The sequence below is a fragment of the Mesocricetus auratus genome, unplaced genomic scaffold (assembly GCF_017639785.1).
Source record: "Mesocricetus auratus isolate SY011 unplaced genomic scaffold, BCM_Maur_2.0 Super-Scaffold_100018, whole genome shotgun sequence".
Classification (NCBI taxonomy): domain Eukaryota; kingdom Metazoa; phylum Chordata; class Mammalia; order Rodentia; family Cricetidae; genus Mesocricetus; species Mesocricetus auratus.
Window position 1 is genome coordinate 10,639,294 of NW_024429199.1, and position 20,002 is coordinate 10,659,295.

The 20,002-nt window shown below is 42.2% G+C and overlaps 1 long non-coding RNA gene across 1 annotated transcript in view; it reads left to right on the plus strand.

Annotated features, from left to right (window-relative positions):
* The window catches only part of LOC110341481, a 45,619-nt gene extending 25,925 nt beyond the window's left edge, over positions 1 to 19,694 (plus strand). Inside the window, exon 3 of the long non-coding RNA XR_005881863.1 lies at positions 18,265 to 19,694. This is a non-coding gene — a long non-coding RNA (uncharacterized LOC110341481). The remainder of the gene's footprint in view (positions 1 to 18,264) is intronic.
* The last annotated feature ends 308 nt before the right edge of the window (positions 19,695 to 20,002 follow it).

Consider the following 20,002-nt stretch of genomic DNA (forward strand, 5'->3'; position numbering starts at 1 on the left):
ACTTTAGTAAATTAAAGACACTTTTTTGGAGACAATGTTTTGCTCTATGTCCAAGGTCCTACTGGAACTCCCTGTGCAGCCCAGGTTAGCCTCAAACTTGTGGCTATACTCCTGCCTCTGCCCTGCCCCCTCCCGAGGACTGGGATTATAGGTATGCACCTCTGTCCATCCACCATGCTTTCTTTACTGTAATCCTCACTAGACTGAATACTACAGTAAATACTGTAACCCCATCAACTGTTGGTGGATGGTGAAGCTGCTGGTACTTTCAGTCACCCAGACAGCTTATGAGATGAACCACTAAGTGTGTGAACGTAGCTTCCTGTCTTCCCATTCCTTAGGCTCCGGTGTGCCCGTCAAACCAAACTACTTGCAGATCCCTGAATTTCCCAAGATGCTTTTGAAGCCATGAGTTCTGTCTGTGCCACTCATTCCTTGGCCTGATTGTTTGTCTGACTGCTCATCAACTCTGTACCTACTCTTGGCTCAGCTCAGGACTGGAGACATTGCCCGGTGGTTGAGAGAGCTTGTGGCTCTTGCAGGAGTCTCAAGTTTGGTTCCAGTACTCATGTCTGGTGGCTCACCACTATGTGTGACTTGACCTCCAGGGCATCTGATTCTCTAGCCTCCACAGGCACTCACACTCTACACACACACACACACACACACAAGTTAAAGAGTCAGCTCATTTGTCACCGTTGGAAACCTTATGCCAAGCACAGCCCCATTCTTCATTCTCCATGTTTCCACACAATTTACTCTTTACCAGCTACCAAATCCTATTACTATTAATTCATACATCTGATCTCTTCTGGGGGTAGGTATAAACTCTGAGCATGGAACATTTTTTTTTAGCAGAGTGACCAGACACACAGGAAAGAAAGAGAGAGAGAGAGAGAGAGAGAGAGAGAGAGAGAGAGAGAGAGAGAGAGAGACAGAGAGAGACAGAGAGAGACAGAGAGAGAGACAGAGAGAGAGACAGAGAGAGAGACAGAGAAAGAAAGAAAGAGTAAAACTTAAATAGGATTAAAGTCAGACTCTAGCAATGTCAGCTAGGAAGTAATCACTGCAAGAACAGACAGAGAAGGGAGTTGTGTGAGATTGTTGGGTTATGCATGAAGTGTGTGGCTGTGGCCTCTGAATTAGCTGGAATTCTTTACTCCTACATTTGACCTTAGCCAGAAGGCTCAAAAGAGACTAGGGTTCCTGAATCTGAAGTTGGTTTTCTGCTTGTGCAAGGTTAAGGGCAGAAGGGTGGTGTCAACATAGTTGTTGCTTCACTGAACATGTCTCGATGATGTTGTGTCTTTACTTACATCTTAACCAAAGCTTGCATGAGGGTGTCAGACTGAAATGCCTCCAGTGGCCAAGGGATGACCTAAATGTGATGGGCCCACAGGGAACTTAGTCCATTAGAGAAACATTCAGCTTTCATTTTAGTCATGTGGTCACCAAACGGGACACATATGTGGGCTTCACATGATGGCCAGCAGACACCAATTTGACTTCCCTTTTGCCTATTTTGAAACTCCACTTTCTGAATTACAATAGAATTCAGTGTGAGAAATGTTCATGGCATTTTTTATCTGGGTGGAAAAGAGGCTGTTTCTCTATTTCTTATAAGTAAAAGTCTTGCTGAGACGGTTGTATGGTCTCACAGGAAAATGAATCAGAAATTTAACGTGTGTGTGTGTGTGTGTGTGTGTGTGTGTGTGTGTGTGTGTGTGTGTGATTTCCTTGGCATAGTTATTTTTTTAAAAAATCTTTATAAAATTTATTTTATTTCTTTTTTCTCAATATATGCTTTTATTTAAATTAGAAACATACATGCTTCACATGTCAATCCCAGCTCCTTCTCCCACCCCTCCTCCCTTGTCCCTCCAGCAGCTCCTCCCAATCCCCACATCATTCCACAGGGAGGGTGAGGCCCTCCTTGGGGGGATCTCCAGAGTCTGTCATTTCATCCATGGCAGGACCTAGGCCCTTCCCCATGTGTCCAGGCTGAGAGAGCATCCCTCACTGTGGAATGGGCTCCCAATGTTTATTTTATTTCTTAATAGTATTATATGGGTAGAGGAGATGGCTCACTTGGTAAAGTGTCTGCTGTACCATCTCCAGAACCTGAATTCAAAACCCAAGTCTTGGGGCATTCATCTGTAACATGTAGCTCCAGAGATACAGAGATGAGCCAGTCCCTAAAGCCCACTGGCCCATCAGCCCATCAGTGAGCTCCAGGTTCAGGAAAGACTCTGACTCAAAACATAGGGTGGAGAACAATGGAGGAAGATGCCTGTTGTTGACCTCTGACCTTCTGCATGCATATGCGCACTACACATCTGTGTACACATATGCCCCCACACTATTATACACATACACACAATATACTCTATGAAATGTCCCTGAGAAACAAAATACCAAGCTTAGAGAATACACACAATGAACATTAAAAGAAGATATTCTAAAAATGATATACACTCTTTACAGAAAATATTCACAAAAATACCAAAAACGATGAAAAATTCCTGCAAATCCCATCTCAGTGAGCAAACTTGACTAGCATTATAGCTCATCAGACAGCAGGTGGATTGTGAAACTGACTATACACAAGGTAGGTGGCAGGCAGGAGAGAAAACAATCCTCTGCAAACAATCAAGTTTCCACAAGAGCTTAAGATCCAATAGAGCTAGTAATGACAGTCTGGGGTGACTCTCAAATGTCAGTTGTCCACATCCCAAAGCCGAGGAGGAGCTTACTGCTGCGTTGCTGTCACTGAAACAGAGCATGCATCTGAGTCCACAACGGAACTATTGTGCAAATGGCATTTGCTTTGAGAGACAAGTGTTTGCTTGGCTCTCCACAGAAGAACTTTTGAGTCAGGCCCATGAGGAACTTTCTCTGGGCTGCTGGCCTCTTACCATTAACCCATCGTAGAAAACAATTTCTTTAACCTTAAAATGCGGAATGCCCTTCGCATTAAAATGGAAAGAGGTGGGTTATAGCTGTTAAAGGGGAAGACAGTTGCAATAAACAGACCACTTTGTAACTGATGCTGGCTTTTGTGTTCTGTAGCACATAAGGTGCCAAGATCTTCTCAAGCTCTTGTGTAGAACCATGAGGAGCTGAGAAACAAGGGCTCGAAAGGGCTAGAATACTAATTATTGCAGACCTGGAAGAAATTCAGGATGCTCAACGCTAACAGCAGTCAGGTTTGCTTGGAAGGCCAGAGATTTCAAAATGGCTGACAACAGATTTCAAAACGATGAGTATTGCTCTTTGTTCCTCATTTTATTTTTATGGTTTTTGCCTTTCTTTCTGTCCCCAACCACCCCTTTGTTTTTTCTTCTGGAGTCTCACTTTGTACTCCAGCTGATCTCAAACCCAAGCTCTCTTGCTGTAAGTTTCCCAAATGTTGGGATTATCGGGGTGTACCACAATGCCAGGCCTTGTACCTCCCATGACTAAAAAATGTGTTACAGGAAAGCCTGATGTGGCAATTTACACCTGCGATCTGTCCCTTGGATGCTGAGGCAGGACGATCACTGAAAGTTTGACTGAGATCAGCCTTGGCTACATTTTGAATCCCTGGTCAGCTTATACTTCAGAGTGAGAGCTATCTTATTTATTTTATTTTTATTTATTATTATTATTATTATTATTATTATTTGGTTTTTCGAGACAGGGTTTCTCTGTATTGTTTTGGAACATATCCTGGCACTTGCTCTGTAGACCAGGCTAGCCTCGAACACACAGAGATCTGGCTGCCTCTGCCTCCCGAGTGCTGGGATTAAAGGTGTGTGTCACCAATGCCCGGCATGAGAGCTAGCTTAAAAACAAACAAAAATATAACAAAACAAGAAAAATTAGATGAGAGATTAGAAAAATACCTTTGATATCCAGAAAATGTTTTACTTTAATCATTATTTTATTCTCTTTCTGTGATAGTTTACATTGACTGTCTACTAGACAGAATCTAGAATCACATAATAGGCAAATCTCCGGGTATGTCTGTGAGGAATTTAAAGCTGGGTTAATTGATGTAAGGAGACCACCCTAAATATGAGCAGCTTGACTTTGTAGAATTGGGCTGGGAACTGAGTGAAGAGGAAAACACAAACCAAGCACCAATTTCACCATTTTTTGCTTCCTGGCTGCAATCACTGTGGTCAGCCACCTCCTACACCTGACCTGAACTTTCCACACCATGATGGACTGTATCCCCTAGAACTGTGAGTCAAAATACAGACACACACACACTTAAGTTGTTTTTATCATATTTTGTCACAGCAGTGAGAAAATTCATTAATGAGAGCCACTTCATATCAGACCATTTATTTCATAGATAGCTAAAAAAAAAACCAACAACAACAACCTACATAATACTTACATAATACCATACTGCTTTGGTATGTTTTTACCTATATAATATTCATTTCAAATGTATTAATTTTAATAAAACTATCAAATAAAAATAAAATGTGTTAGCTCTTGGGTTTAGATATGCAAAACCTAAGTCAGTTCTTGCAAGTTAAATAGCATAGGCTAATTTACCAAGTAAGACCCTTGATATAGCTAGTCTCAATTGCCAAGTTTGCTTGCACTGAGAAATGCCTAGGAGAAGACACCTCTGAATGTGTCTGGGAGATCATCTCTAATAACAATGAGACCACGAGGGATCCGGCTTAATAAGCGAATATATTTCCTGGTGGCTTCAGAAACTAGTAGCATTACTGGGGCATTTGAATAATAAAGGAGGAACTAGCCTACAAAAGTAGGTCACTGGGAGCAATTCGTAGAGGCTAGGTCTTAACTTCAGCTCTGTTCTATAGTCCCTCCCTCCATCCCATCTGCCTTGAGAAGAGCCTCCACCACATGCTCCCCTACCACGTTCTGTCCTACCCCTGGCCCAGAAACACACAGTCAAGTAACCAAGAACTGAATCTCAGAACGTGTAAAGAAAAGAAATCTTTACCTCCTTAAATTGTTTCAGCCAGGAATTTGTGCACAGTGATGACAAGAGTAACCACTTCAAGGTCCTACACTTCTTGGTCACAGCAATTTATAAATACACACTTCCTTATTTGGGGGTTTCTCTTATTCCTCTGGTCAGTGGTGTATTAGTCAAGGTATTCTAGAGGAGCAAAACTGATTGAATATACATATATATTTAGGGAGTGATTTATTAGAGTGAGTTATAGTCTGTCACCCTACAACGGCTGTCTATTGACAGGAAATCCTAGAAACCAATAATTGTTAAGTCTGCAAGGCTGAATGTCTCTTCTGGTCTTCAGCATATGCCAGAATCCTGGAGAATAGACCCTAATACTAGTAAAGGAATGAACTTGCCAGCTAGAGTGACAGCAAGCAGTCAAAGAGCAAAGCACTTCCTTCTTTTGTGTCCTTTATACAAGCTGCCACCAGAGGTGTGGTCCAGATATAAGGTGGATCTTCTCACCTTAAAAAATCTGGATTAAAGTTAGGCCTTCCCATCTCAAATGATTCAATCAAGAAAAATCCCTCATAGGTGTATCCAGCTACTTCGGTTTCAGTTCATTCCTGGTGTACTCAAGTTGACAATCAAGAATAGCCATCATAAGTCAGTTACTTGATGTCCTTGGTCTAACATGTTGAGACACAGGATTCCCCACTATAATCCCTGTTTAATTCCATGAAGAAGTTTTAGAGGAGTGATACTTAGCCATGGAAGTGATTTGGTCCCAAAACAACATGAAGAATTGAAGCAACTCCTCTATTAATTACCAAGTGTTTCCCATTCCCTTGGTTTGTGTTTCAGGTAAAGGTGCATGGACCTTCAAACCATCAATGGTTAATCTTGATTGCCAACTTGACAGCACTTAGAACTGCCACAAAAACAAGTCTCTGGGCATGTCTTTGAGGGAGTTTTAAGATTAGATTCATTGAAGTGGGAAGATTTGTCCTCAACATGGGCAACACCATTCCATGTGCTGGCATCATAGACTGAATAAAAAGAAGAGCTTGAGTGACAGAAGCCAAGGGTTTCTGATTTCTGACTGAAGATGAAATGTGACCAGGTGTCTCAAGCTTCTGCCACCAGGCCCTCCCAGCTCTGATGGGCAATATTCTCAAACTGTGAGCCCAAAGAAGTCCTTCCTCCCTTCTTCCAGACCTATCTTCTTCCCTCCCTCCCTCCCTCCCTCCCTCCCTCCCTCCCTCTCTCCTTTCCTTCCACCCTCCCTCTCTCCCTTCTTTCTTAAGTTGCTTTTTGTCAGGTATTTCATAAAGCAATACCACAAGTAACTAATACAATATCTTAAGATGTTATTACACACACACACACACACACACACACACATGTATATACACACATGTTTAAATAGAGTCTCATGTAGTCCAGGATGTTTCAAACTCATTGTTAACACAGGATGACCTTGAACTCCTGATCTTCCTGATCCTCCTGTGTCTTTCCCCCAGTTTCTGGGATTATAGGCATGCCCCACCATACCTAGCTAAGCACTAAAACTTTAAACAGAAATATATGAGTCTTCCACTCAATCCCCCCCCCCACACTTTAATGTTGCCCTCAATTTTTGATTTTGTATAACAAGTACTTTGTACCAAAATGTTATTTTTGGAGTTCACAGCTCCAGTTTAGAAATGTGTGCAGAGCCTGGATGTAGATGTTTACATCATTCTTGACATTCCATAGTGGTAATAATAACCACATTGGGATAAGGGAACTAGAGTAATAAACAGGGAGCTATAACTTGAACATGAAAGAGCACCAGTTAGCAAGTGGGAGCTGTGTAATTACTTTTAAGGGAAGCTACAGAGTAGACTCATGCAAGCTTCCAAAAAGCAACTGATTATAAATCCTAAATAGGATTTATCTGAAGATTCCTGAGAAGATGATTTTGAGGAATCTTATACTATGCTTATAAAAATCTGGTAACTACATTTTCATTGTGTCTGCTTTTATAAATGGCTTTCTTTTTAGTTTTTGAGATTCTAGTTTAATTACAACATTTCTCCCTTCCATTTTCTCCCCTCAAACCCTCCCATATATGCCTGACTTCCAAGTCTGTCTTCAGACTGCCCTAGAACTCACTATATACCCTAGAACTCACTATATACCCAGGCTGGCCTCAAGCTTGCCATCCTCCTGGCCCAGTGCTAAGTGATTACAGAGTGTGTCACTATGCTTAGTTTTGGAGACTCTAATCTTGTCAAGATAAGCTAGTAGAGTTCCTTCCTCCCCCATATCCTTTGAATTTTAACATGAGAGAATATGAACCATATGTGTTGTTATTATTATTATTATTATTAGTGATTGTGTTGAGAATCAAACTCAAGGCTCATATATGCTAGACAAGCACCCCTCCTCTTAGCTACATCCCTAGCACTTGTTTGTTGAGAGGTTAGTTAGTGTCTTGCTGTATAGCCTAGGATAGCCTAGAGCCGAGACCCTCCTGTCTCCACCTTTATACCCCGCAGTGCTTGCATTTTAGCTGCTTGTTTATCACACCTGACAAAACACTTTTTGTTTGTTGTTTGAGAGTGGTTGTGTGTGTGTGTGTGTGTCTGTTACTGGAGAGTCAAATCCATGGCCTCAAATAAACACTTTCTTGTGAAAACCATATTGCCTTTTATTGGTTGCATTACAATGTGTCACTTGTAAAGCATATAGTAGTTTATTAAAATGCAGGACATAAAAATCTCAGTCAACTGTGAGGCTGCATCTCTTATAAATGACAGGAAAGCCACTCCCATGAAGTCTCATCAGCATGGCTGCCTAAGCAAGACCTAAGCAAGGATGACACCAACAGACATTCTAACATGGAAAAAGGAAACGTCACAGGTCCCCAAACCCTGGAAAAGAACTACAGGCAACTAAGGGATGCTGCAAGGGGTTAATAGTCCTTAAGGGTGCATGCATTGGTTATCCAATGCCAAGTAATCAGCCCTGAAATTATATACACACATACTGACTGCAAGGGTTGTGTTTATATATTTAGGAATGTGGGTATGAAACAATAGAGGCCATGAATTTGAAAGAGAGCGAGGCTGGCAGGAGGAGTGTATACATGGGAGGGGCTGGAGAGAAGAAATGGAATGAGGAAAATGATGTAATTATATTTTAATGTCAAAACAGAAACAAGAAACTCGTTCCACCCTGTAAACATCCTGATGTCACTCGGCTGTTTCTTGCAGATATGGGCCTATGGAGTATAGAAACATGCTTTGGTTCATGGCCTACTTGCCTCTGGAGAAGATCTTTCTAAAGAATGAGACATTTTTTAATGGGGCCTCTTTCCTTCCAAATTTAAGGAAGGAAATTTGTTCTCTGACAATTGCACATGCACACCTACATAGACTCTCTCCTCAACCCCCATTCCCATACCACAAGTCTAGCCACCCCTCTTCCCTACAAATCTCTTCCTCACATTCATGTATATTCATTTTGTGCTGTGACCTACTGCATTTAACCAGGACCACTACCTGTGTGACTGTGGGTTTGGGTTCTCTGTTGGAGCCCCGAAAGCTCAGCATTGGGTACACAACAGAAGATGGTGATCCCCGCCCCTCCCCAAACCTATCAACAACCAAGGGGAAGGCCCCCTGGTCCATTCATGATTGCCTGGCCACAGGGTCAGTCTTGGTAAGATCCGGTGTAAATAACCACTTCTGCTGCGAATTCATTATTACAGTGGTGGTGTACAGAGAATAACATTTCACAACTCATCACCCTGTCTTCATGCTCTTGTGTACTCATCCCCCCCCCTGCAGTGTTTCCCGGGGCTTAGGGGGGCAGTGTAAACATCTTGTTTAGAACTGAGCCTTCAACAACTTATCCTCAGCATCCTAGGCACCCACCCGTGCATCTGGACATTCACCATCATTCACTACGGAGAGGCTTCTCTGGTTCAGGCTGCTGGAGGAGGAAGAGAGAGACATCAGTGGTCTTACCAGGCTGTGAAGCCCATACCCACAAACTAGCCTGCCAGGCAGCATGTACCCACATGTGATAATAGGACTGCTGCTATGGAGGTAACAAACCACTCTCTGATTGGATTTGAAGCCTGCTCCATGAAAGGGAATCCATGCCTGGTACTTTTAAACCCAGACAGCAATCTATACTTGGGCAGATCATAGGTCCAAGGAAGGAACTTGCTACTGTTGTTTAACTAAATTGACATAGCTTCAACCTGTCTTCTAAATTTCTAAGTTTATACTCATGGACCAAAGCTACAGGCTCTTTTTTTAAGTGAGACTACCTGCAGGACCCAGAGCTACCTATTTTGTGCAAGTCTCTTTCACCTTGCCATATTGACCTTTCTTTTAAAAACACTGCATGGAAAAGTAATGTTTAATTTTTCATAACAACATTCTCCTTTGTTTGGTTTTCCCCAATGATTTCATATCTATACTAATCATCTATTCCAAATGGCTTACACAGGAAGTGGAGACTGAAGCTAAAGCAAACTCCATGCCCTTTTCTATGTTAAAAAAAAATCAAAGCATGCAAGAAAACTCTTTCTGCTGGGACAGGGTTCTCCTTCTTACTCTGTAAAATTCTACCTTTCATTTACATGGAGTTTTTTTTCTTTATGATCTTGGTTTTCCTTATTGTATCTTAATAGGTATGTGTGGAACTTAGCAATATTTGGAAGCTGCAACAGATTCTCACAGCTTCTGTGAAATGTAGTCTTTGTTTCTGCCTACATTGCTCGTACTGGGCTGCCCAGCTTCTCCCTGCCCGCTTGCCTGCCCTGCTAGTGCAACAGTTACGTCTCCTCTCCATCAAGACAGTAGCCCATGACCCCATGATCTCACAGAACACAGCAAGATGCTCTGCAGGCCTCCTCATCTCCTTTAAGTTGGATTTCAAAGGCATTCAGGATGCTTACTTTGTTAAATAAGAATCAAACCCTGGCACCGAGGAGTACTACTATGCTAATTGCTTCCAGCATTATACAGTTCATGTGACAGCATGATTTTAAAAAGTCATCTTCTATATTGAAGTGTAAGTTTGCATTTGTCTAGTTATAACCATAACTTCCCTTTTGGTTTTAGAAATATAACAGAAAGAAGGAGTAGGAGTGTGGCTTAATGTCAAAGCTCATGCTCAGTAGGCAAGAGTATAAAGACAGAAGACAGGAAAAGAAGGCAGGAGGGAGAGAGGGAGGGACAACAAGCAGGAAAAACTATATAACACAAATTGCAGTTAGAAAAAGTATGAGGGTGACCAATTATAATATGATTCTTAAAACATTTAAATGTACTTAAACCAAACCAAATAATCATAGTCTCCAATTAAACCAAAGAAAACTTTAACTACTTCTCGAACTTCAGACTTTTTTGTTTGTTTGTTTGGTTGGTTGGTTGGTTGGTTAGGTTTTTTTGTTTGTTTGTTTGGTTTTTTTTTTTTTTTGAGACAGAGTCTCACCACACCCATGTTTTTAAACTCGGATGTGTAGCCCATGCTGGCCTGTAACTCACCATCCTGCTACACCAGCTCCTGAGAGCAGGCATGTACACCAATTGGTTCATCCACCTTTCCCTCTATGGAAATAATGCAATTAGTCATGTTGATTTCAGTGGCTAGTGTGGTGATATATTATTTATGATTTATTAAAGCTTGCCTAGGGGTTCAGAAAGCAAAGCCAACCTCAAGTTGTAGAGACCAGGCAGTGGTGATACACACCTTTAATCCCAGGACTCAGGATTAAGAGGTAGATTGATCCCTGTTAATTCAAGGCCACACTGACTGCACGAAATTGATCAAGTCCTAAAAGAAACAGCTCACCCAAAGGTGATCTCAGCACCTGGGATCACATGCCTTTAATCCCAGCATTAGGGAGGTATATAGGACAGGAGCAGGGTCTCAGAGCTGGCATTCAGCCTGAGAGTTAGTCTCTAGCCACGTTGAGGAGAGCACAGCAGTCTGAATGAGTCTGAGGAGCAGTGATATGGTGCACAATCTGAGGATCACCCCTTTGGTCTGCGCTGAGGTAGAGGTGGAAGCTAGTGCCTTGGCTGCTTTGCTTCTCTGATCTTCAGCTTGAAGCTTGAATCCCAATATCTGTCTCTGGGTCTTTTATTTTCATGTTACAGGTTAGCTCACAAAATATGTTGATACAAGCAAAAAACTCTCTTGATAAAATGTTCTTGCTCACAATGAAGCAGAATTTTAAAATATGTTTCAAGTATAAATAATACTTTTGTTTCCTATGAACATAATTACAGAGCTGTTTTGAATGACACAGTACATTAGGGGAAAAAACCTGCAGTTTTTGGCTCCTTGACGTTTAGAAGTTGACATGATGAAACCTAATGTTTTCCTTTTTTCTAACATGTCCCTGTTCTGTTCTTCATGACTGTAATTACTCCTGTGTATGTGTGGGGGGGTCACAATCAAATCTAACACACACACACAAAAGAATGATGGATGACAGTGAAGAAAACAGGAAGAAGTGAGAATCAGAACAGTAAAGGGAAATAGTGGAGAAATTCCCTGAAAACATTGGCAAAGGTTAGAAAGTAGGAGGGGAAGTAGGTCAGAGGTGGTAAAGATCTAACCAGCCCAAAAGACCAGGAAATGCCAGATGTGGGGAATGCATGGAAAGTGTACGACCCGGAAAGGAAGAAACAATAGGTCAACCCCTTCCCAAGTGGACCTCTGGGTGACCCTGGAGGTCAGGGCAGCTTGGTGCTTGATAGAACAAGGAGAATGTCAGGGAGCAACAGGGAGGGCACGCATAACCACAGTTCACATCAAGGACTGTGGGCAGACAGTGCCCAGATGCTGAGGAGACTTACGTTCTAAATTTAGAGAATACATGCCTATGTCAGGAACAACCTCACTAAAGTCTGTTTGAAATATTTTAAGCAATTTAAATACTTTTCTTGCTCGCCCCCCCTCTCTCTCTGTCTCTCTCTCTCTCTCTCTCTCTCTCTCTCTCTCTCTCTCTCTCTCTCTCTGTGTGTGTGTGTGTGTGTGTGTGTGTGTGTGTGTGTGTGTGTGTGTGTGTGTGTGTGTGGGCTCAAGGACAACTTGGACTCAGTTCTGTCATTCCACCATGTGAGTTCCGGGGATTGAATTCAGGTGGCAGGCTTGGTAGCAAAAGCCTTCACACGTTTCACCCACCGCAGCTTAAATACTTTAAAAGATCCAACATTTTAAGTGCACAATTGAAGGAGCTGTGGCAGCCTCGCTGGGTTGTGCAACCATTGCCACAGTTCACGCTGGAACATGTCCAGGGCCCCTGAAAGATCCCCCTGTTCCTTTACAATTCATCTCTGTTCCTACTCCCAGTCCCAGGCGGTCACCACACCGTTTTCTCCATATATAGATTGCTTTTTCTGGGCATTTCATATAAATAGAATCATGCAATATCTGTTTCTCTGTGTTTGGATTTTTTTCACTCAGCTCTTTTTAAAGATAGTGCCTTGCTACATAGCCCTGGCAAATATGGAATTCACTATGGAGACCAGGTTAACCCCAGACTTGTGGGTGAATCCCCTACCTCTGCCTCCAAAACACTGAGATTACAGATGTGAGCCACCCATGCCTGGCTCTTTCTTATGTTCATCTGTAGCATGACATATCTCCATATTTCTTTTTCTTGTTCAGTATGTTTTCCAGTGTGTGAATACACACTTAAGGACGGAGTTTTGCTTTTCCATTTATCAGATGATCAGCATTTTTGTTAGTTCTGTTTTTGCCTATTTTGAATAAAGCTGCTAGAAAATGGTTGCATGAGGTCCCTGTGACATGTACTTTTTTATAGCAAAGTGTGAACTGAAGGGCTGTTAATTCATATAAGATATACAAAGATGTATGCATTTTGTTCCTCAGCTCCAGAAACCACACTTGCAGAGAGGGCTTTTGAAAACAGAACTTTGGGAATAGTCTTTCCTTCTCTTGGAGCAGTTTCCAGGGTCTGCCCACCACACCCCTGCCGAAGCCCACAGTACCAGACCTGTCTGCCTCTTCTGAGAGCCTCCAGCCCCTTCCACTCCTCTCAACTTCCCTCATGGTGAGGTGTTTGATCCTCAAACATTAAGGTTTATTTTAACCTCAGGATGGATCTTAGACGGGTTATTCCCATGGCCAAGAATTATCTTTCCTATCTTCATTCACCTCTCTGCTTTCCATTCAGATGCTTCCTGAAATGCTGTTAATGCAGTGAGGTCTTTGAAAGCTAATGGATCTGAAAGAGTGACCGTGTGTCCCTCACCATTGTCTTACTTGTTTGCTGCATTTTTGTAACAGATGTCTTTGACCATCTCTGAACTTCACATGTGGCAAAAGCTCAGTAAATTTTCTGAACTGATACATAAATCGATACCAGAATTGCCCCACCTTTACAATTCCATACTGAATCCCTAGACTCTACAAGAAGCCAGTGAACCATTCTCTGAATTCAGCTGTGAATTCTAAGTTGTGGTGGTTTGAAAGAAAATGGCCCCCAAAGGGAGTGGCACTATTAGGAGGTGTGACTTTGTTCGAGTAGGTGTAGTCTTGTTAGAAGAAGTGTGTCACTATAAGGGAGGGATTTGAGGTCTTTTTCTCAAGACTCAGTGTGAGAAACAGTTCACTTCATGTTACCTTCTGATCATGATGCAACCAGCACCATGTCTGCCTTCATGCCACCATTATGATAATGGACTGAACCCCTGAAACTGAGCTGTACCAATTAAATGTTTTCTTTATAAGAGTTGCCATGGCCATGGTGTCTCCAGAGCAATAGAAACCCTAACTGAGGCACTAAGCTATTTGATCTGGACCACAAGTCAATGGCAAGTTAGCCCTCACATGTGATTGATGTGTGGGGTTCTGGGAGCCTCACTTCTCCTCTTTCGGTGGCCTCTGTTGCATGCTATCAGCTGCAGTCTCTAGCTCCTAGGAGCTTCCCGTCATCTCCCTGGCAGGTGGGTACAAGGAAACTGCTCTTGGCTTTAGGCCTCTCCTATGCCCCGGTGTAATGTGTGTGCTCGCGTCCCTTCAGGGCTATGCTTGTGTTTGCCATGACAAATGTCAGCTGTTAAGGAACATGGGAGTCCTGCCTCATCTCCATACAGAAAAACCCTACAAGTTTCAGAGGCAGTGAAGCCTGGTCCCCTTCAGCAGCCATTTCATTTTGAATGGCTTCTTTCTCCTGACTCACTCTCCAGGTTTCCTCTTTCCAGGAATTAGCTCTCTTCACATAACCTCCAGCTACACCTCAGCCTCCACTTTGAGTGGAAGCCAGAATAGATAGATGATTTATTGGTCTTAATTTCATTGCAAATTATTGCCAAATTTAAAGCTAAAAAAAAATACCCAACTCATTCAGAATCATTGGTCTTCAATTTCATACTATAGACTGCTGCATGTAACTTCACATACTGCTCTATAAACTTATTAGTGTGTGTGTGTGTGTGTGTGTGTGTGTGTGTGTGTGTGTGTGTGTGTGCCCAAGCCCCACTACAGTGCATACATGTGGAGGTCAAACAATTTATAGGAGTTTGTCTCGCCACATGTAGGTTCTGGGAATGGAACTCAGGTCATGAGGTTATGACACATTTTAAACACTGAGACATCTCATTGAACTCCATATAGAACTTTTTATAAGCTTTGTTTGGTAAGGAAATCTGAAGTCCATTTGTATATTCTCTTGCTTTCAAACCCTTAAACTCTCAATTCCTGGATGATTTAAGTTGTTCTGTGAGGAAAATGGCCTCAAAACTCTGCTTCTCTTAGAAATGAGAGGATATAGAAAATTCTATTGTGCAATGTGGCAGGAAACAAATTTAAAACATTCTTGGTGTCATTTGATTTCTTGTGGTACAGAGAAATCCAGAAATTAAGAACTACGGTGCTAATATGAGAAACTGGTCCTGCTTATGACTCTGATTGGTAGATGCACAGTTCTCACACTAAGACATTGTGACAAGTGACCACCAAAGGAATAGATTGTGAGACCATTTTCACTGCAGCATTTTGTAATAAGGAGATGGGTTATAACAACAATACACACTAGTTGTTTAAGTGAATCATGTTTTCCTCATAAGAGTACATTGTCTTTCCACTCTCTTAATAGAGTTATTTATTTTGTAGTAACGTCTACTATTCAGGTATTGGGGAAGGCACTTGTGTTCCTCAACATGCCTTTAGAGATCAGAGAACAGCCCATAGGAGTTGGCTGGCGCTACCCCCCCCCTCTCTCTCCAGAACGTGGCTGGAAATTGAACTCAGGTGGCCAGACTTGGCAGGAGAGCCTCTACTACTTCCTGGCCCCTTCCCTTCTGTTTTGTTTTCAATTTTTCTCCACCTCCCCCCACCCCAGATTTCTGAGACTGAGTTTCACTGCCTCTAGCACAGAAGTTCTCAACCTTTGTTTGGTTCATGAACCCCGGCCAACCTCTAACTCCAAAAATATTTACATCACAATTCATAACAGTAGCAAATTTACAGCTATGAAGAAGCAACGGAATAATTTTTTGGTTGGGGGTCACCACAATACAAGAAACTGTATTAAAGGCCACAGCATTAGGAAGCCTGAGAACCACTGCTCTAGAGGCTGGCCAGCACTCACTGTGTGGACCAGGCCAGACTTGAACTCATGGTTCTCCTGATCATCCTCCACCCTGCTGGAACTACAGGCATGTGCTGCAACACCCCGCTGAAGACAACTCTTTATGCTAACGTGATTTGGGATTGTAAAACAAGGTCCCAGCATGCTCTGCGTGAATCATTTTTTGTTGTCTGACATGTAGATCATATCCAATGTGCCAGGCTTAACTAATTCTAATATTTTCCATTTCTTTTTAATTTTGTTCTCTTCAGTGCTTGAGATGAAAACCAGGATTCATGCAGGCTGCAACTGAGCTGCATCCCCACTCTCTGCTTCTACTTCTGCATCTGCCAAGTGCACTCTGGGAATATCATAATGTACCAAATCTTTTAGGTCTTACTCTCCTGAGATAACTCTCTGTTCCCAAGTGAGACTTTAAACCTCAAGGTGCCATTTCCTCTCTGCACAGGAATGGGTACCTCATCCAGACTGTCCAATTAAGGCTAGGTGGGGTTGGCCCAGGTTGCTATACTTGGCCAACTACAGTCATTTTTAAAAACTTTTATTACCCTCAGGAATGTCGAGACTGTTGTCCCTAGACACCAATCCTAAATTGCTGGCAGTCATTTTGCTAAAATGTGATTGAGTTTTCCCATAAAAATTGATGCTTTAGGAGAAACACAAAGGAAAAAATACAAAATAGGGAAGGACAAGGGGCAAATGAGGGAGATCCTGTAGTCTCATTATCCTTTTCTTAGTACTCATTTTGTGTATTCTAACATTTGCTGAAATACAGTTTGGGCATTAAGCATGTCTCAGTTGGTTTAGATACACCAAGAGACACTTGTGCTCATATATAGGATAAAGCAATGCAAACAGGGCATCAGTTTCTGCACACCAAGGCCAGCAGATGTTACAATTATTAAATAATTTTTTAAGAACAAAGTCCCTCAAGAGCGCTTCCATTCATACTTCTCTTTGTTGCTAACCCTCATGGGCAACTCTCTTAAGTAGTCTGTCATCTCTACAGTCAATTATTCAAGCCAGTGACATAAAACATTTTTCCTGAGTGATGAAAATGATCTGAGCATGACTGGGTGGCATTTTCAGCTTCCAATCCAATGGAACGATGTTTGTCTTCTAGTGGCATCAATTCTCTAAGGACATGCAGTTCTAAACATACAGGGCTCATGGCCATAGGAAGGAGAAACAAAGTAATGACTAGATGCTAACAGAGTGAAGTGAGTTCCTGTTACTTGATGTGTGAGTGTATTAACTATGAGGGGAGCAACATTTATTGGGTGACATTTCAAAGCAATGGCTCTCAAAATTATATGTATCCAAACATGCTGTATTCTTCATTAATCACTGATTGTGCACTGGCTCTGAGACTTTTAAGTCTCTCTAGGGTGGGATCACAGAAATTTTACATCTGGCAAGTGATGATTTTGTTGGTCTTGGGATCACCTTTTGAAATCCACTGAAAATCTGTGTCATGGTCTACATTACAGAATTTCCATTTTGCAATTTGGCTGACAGCTGCCTCTATTTCTTCTCTGTAGGAAAAGCTTGGCAGTTTTGCTACTCATTTCACTGTAGAATGAATTTCAGATCAGAAGCAACCCATACAAGATACCATGATAGTGTGTTGTCGTCAAAACTAGGACACTGTTGGGAATGCTAGAGCTACACCAGGGCGGCAGCAGTAAACTGTCACTATGTGGGGCAAACTGGAGCACTCACCTTTGTATGAGGTGTTAACTATGTCTAGAATGGTTACACTAGGAATATCGGAGAGATAAAAACTCCAAATCCAGAAACAAAATTCCAGTACACTATAATTCTAGGCAACCAATAAATTAACCTGCCACTCTGTGACTGGCTGGGTCCCAGGACGTAATGACTTATCAAAGCCTCAAGACTTACTGCTGTTTGTAGTAAATGGTCACCCAGTAGTGACAATCCATATTAGGAATGGCAAGTTCACACTGTTTAGTCTGTGAATCATTGCATCTAAGTAGCTGTGGAACATAGTGAGTGAGCCGTGAAGCAGTGACAACATCTGTACATTGTGTCCACCCTGGAGCAGTGACAACATCGTGCATTGTATCCAGTCTGGAGCAGTGAGAACATCTGTGTATTGTGTCCACCCAGTTGTAAAGCTGCTTCCACAAGGGGCTTTTATCAAGTGCTAATGATCTTTCATTTTTCTATACAAAGAAAATGAAAAACTTGAATAGTTCATATAAGAAATAGTTTGTGCCACATATCAGGAAGTCCTTGGGTAGGGTCTCAAGACACAGTTAATCAGATGACTCTAGTTTGTCCTGTCTTTTTGTTTTGCCATCTTGGATGCATTATCTTATTTTATTCCATGGTTATAGGAAGCCACAGCTATTCGTGGCAGCACATCTTCACACACGGATACCTAGACGCAGAGGAGAGTCCTTCTTATTTTCATTTTAACAGCTAGAGACATTCACAGAGGCCAGGCTTGAGAGTGCACTGACAATCACAGAATCTGGGGGACTGCAGCAAAAGGAGCAGAGTTCAAGGCTAGCCTGGAATGCAGGGTGAGTCTGTAAAGTCGTCATCACCCCGTGTCCAGGGTTTGAGACCATACAGCTGCTGCTTCAAACCTCTCGTCACAAATCCTCTTTCTCTTTCCATGTCCGTGACAATTTAACTGAACCATTTGTGACACCTGTCATATCCTATGTCTTTTCAGGGAAAGGCAAAGATGAGATGTCGCCCCATGTTCTACCTGCTGGAGGAATTCTAGTTCTCAGTGGAGCCGAAGAGAACTGAGTCAGCCTGCCGCAATGTATGAGACTCACTCTTTGGTGCCTGCTCACCATGCAAAGCTATATATAAACTTGCTAGGTCTTTCTTTTTCTTCAGTTAAGTGACAATAAAGAAGCAATCAGGAAGAGCTGGCAGTTTCATAAGGGGCAGAGTGACATGCCTAGAAACATGAGCAAGAGGAGCCATCGGTGTGAAACTTGAGCTAGCAGGACCAGCTCAGATGCACTCACGCATATACTGTTTCCATTCTAGATGTGGCTAACTTTGCAACCAGGTGGATTAGATAACAGTCAATGTGTGCCAGGCAGATTACATTTCTACTCGCCTGGTTTCTATCATGTCCCAGTAGCAAAGTGTCACCCCGAAGACTGGCTGCTCTAACATCCCGATGTTTTCTCCAGGAACTCTGCATGCAGTCTTTCCATGGTCTCATTTAGCCTTTGACCTCCACGTGTCCTAAGAGCCACGTGGGATGTATCAGCTATCTAGATAGTCTTTCCCTGAGCCCAAAAGCAATCAAGTCGCTTGGGAAAATAGCTGAGGGTCATAGAGCTATATGTGTCACTTCCCAAATCCAAAAAGAACATCCATTTTACTATTTTCTCTAGATTTGGAAACAAACTGTCCTTGACATTGGAGAGGTTCAATGCATATAATGCAACACCAACCCCCAAGAAAATTCACTGTGTTTCCACGGATTTATTTTCACTTTCTGACACATGGTCTTAATCTAAAGATAACAGCCTCCTCCTGCTGCCTGACCTCATCAGCACATTCTTCTCGGTGAGGCCAGAGTAAAGAGACACAATTCCCGTGGACCAGTCTACAGCACAGAGCACAGACAGATGATGTAAGCATCTAAGAAAATGCGCTTCTGTCCCCTAAGATAAAATCAAACTGCTGCTGCTGTTTCTCTGTTTACTGAGGCAGAAGGAAGCAAAAAAAAGACTGTCCTTTTAAAAAGCTGCCATCAGTATTCTAGTGTGTGTAAACTGCTTTTGATTAGGCAATTGCATCCAGAAAATCTATGGGCTTGGAGAACAAATCTCTGCTCAGCTTGGGCCACAGTTGTGCTCTGGAACTTCCTAAAAGTTCACCATTGGCCATCAGACAATTGTGTAGGATGTGACAAGAAGTACAGCACGACTTTCTGAAAAATACAACAGTAACTTTGTGTGTGTTTATGTGTATGCACAGGTGTGTGTTTACATAGTTGTGTGTGGTTGTTCACATACATAAGTGTATATACATGTGGGGACCAGAGGATAACCCTGGGTGCTCCTGTACCATCCATCTGGTTTTTTGAGACAAAATATCTCTGACCTGCAATAAACTAGTAAGCTATGCTAGCCATCCACCTAGCTCCAGGGATTCCTCTGTTTCCAGTTTTAGTGGAAATACTATGTTTGATATCACTTGCTATTTATTCTGAACTGGGTAGTGTCTACCACATGTTTTCTGCTTGTTTACTTAGATGGAAATGTTCCCATGCAACTTGCCATTGGAGAGCAGTTGAAGAGGAGTGAGAGAAAAACAGGAACACTGTGTTTGCCATACCTTTAAGTACTCATTTATATATTCTTCCATTTCTAAAGCAAGAAAACACTTTGCAAACCTACTGGGTTCAAAATGGTCATAGGTTATGTGAGGGCGATCTGGCT